Consider the following 1,121-nt stretch of genomic DNA (forward strand, 5'->3'; position numbering starts at 1 on the left):
GACTCTGGGGGGTAGCTGGGGGAAGCCCCACAGTAAAAGCCTGCCTCCGCTCCTTGCTCCGGAGTGATCATCCCTGACCAAGCCAGTGCCCCCAGAGACACCTGCCACAGTCTCCCTGTCCGGAGCCCTCGTTGCCAACCTGCGCCGAGCCCCGCGGCTCTGTCCTCCGTGGCCCGTGGGTGGAAATGTCACCTGCTCACCACCATCGCTCTGTGGCCTCTTCACTTGTGCTGCTCAGGTGGAGTCCAACGTCCGGGACCCTCTGCTCCTGCGTACCCCGGCCGGCGGGGCACAGAGCGAGTGTTCACTAGATTTGAAGAAGCAGCTTCTGCAAAAATTCTTCCGCAAGGCAAAAGGAAGATCCCCCCCCGTAATCCATCCAGTTTTCCTCCCCAGCAGAGGCGGGTGCACAGATAGGAGTACCTAGCACACCTTGTCTTCACATCTCCTGGTACAAACTCCACCTTTCGGGGAAAGAGACGCTAACCGCCAACTTCCCCGCTCTCTCCCCAACTTTATAAAATTCAGCCTTGGAGAATGCGGGCATCGATCCCGCTACCTCTCACATGCTAAGCGAGCGCTCTACCACTTGAGCTAATTCCCCAACTCTCAGCGAACTTCCGCCAGGGAAACACATGGTGGCTCACGTCATCACCGGTTTCCTCCAAGCCCTCAGGCCTGCCTGCCTGCCTGCGGGTCTCGCTACCCCATTGGTTCTTGTACAGCTCCCAGACCTCCTGCCACGATTGGCTTGGCTCACTTTAGTTTTAAAAAGCATTGGCCATCCGATTGGTGGCCCCAGACGTCCGTCAAGAGAAGGCCCTGCTGTTGCTATGGCGTAGTTGGGGGGAACCCAGCCAAGGTTTCCCTCGGTTTCTGATTTGTTGGCTCCAGACTCCGGGGTCCTAGAGGTTCCGGATCCGTCAAGTCCATGGGAAAAGAATGCGCCCCCTCGCCCTTGACGGACAGCGTCCGCGAGCCAATCGGAGTGGGCTCAACGGGGCCGCAGGGTGATCCAATAGGCGGCAGGGGGCGGGAGAGGAAGGCCAATGAGCGCGGAGCCGGGGGCGGGGGCAGGGCCTTGATTGGCCGCGAGGCGCTCGGAGGGAGGGCGGGGGGAA

General features: G+C 60.6%; 1 non-coding gene across 1 annotated transcript; it reads right to left on the minus strand.

Moving 5' to 3' along the window:
- Positions 1-531: 531 nt before the first annotated feature.
- TRNAA-AGC (transfer RNA alanine (anticodon AGC)) lies at positions 532-604 on the minus strand. The gene has a single exon. It is a non-coding gene; the product is annotated as a tRNA-Ala (tRNA).
- Positions 605-1,121: the final 517 nt, after the last annotated feature.

This window comes from Odocoileus virginianus, chromosome 28, assembly GCF_023699985.2.
Source record: "Odocoileus virginianus isolate 20LAN1187 ecotype Illinois chromosome 28, Ovbor_1.2, whole genome shotgun sequence".
NCBI classification, from domain to species: Eukaryota; Metazoa; Chordata; class Mammalia; order Artiodactyla; family Cervidae; genus Odocoileus; species Odocoileus virginianus.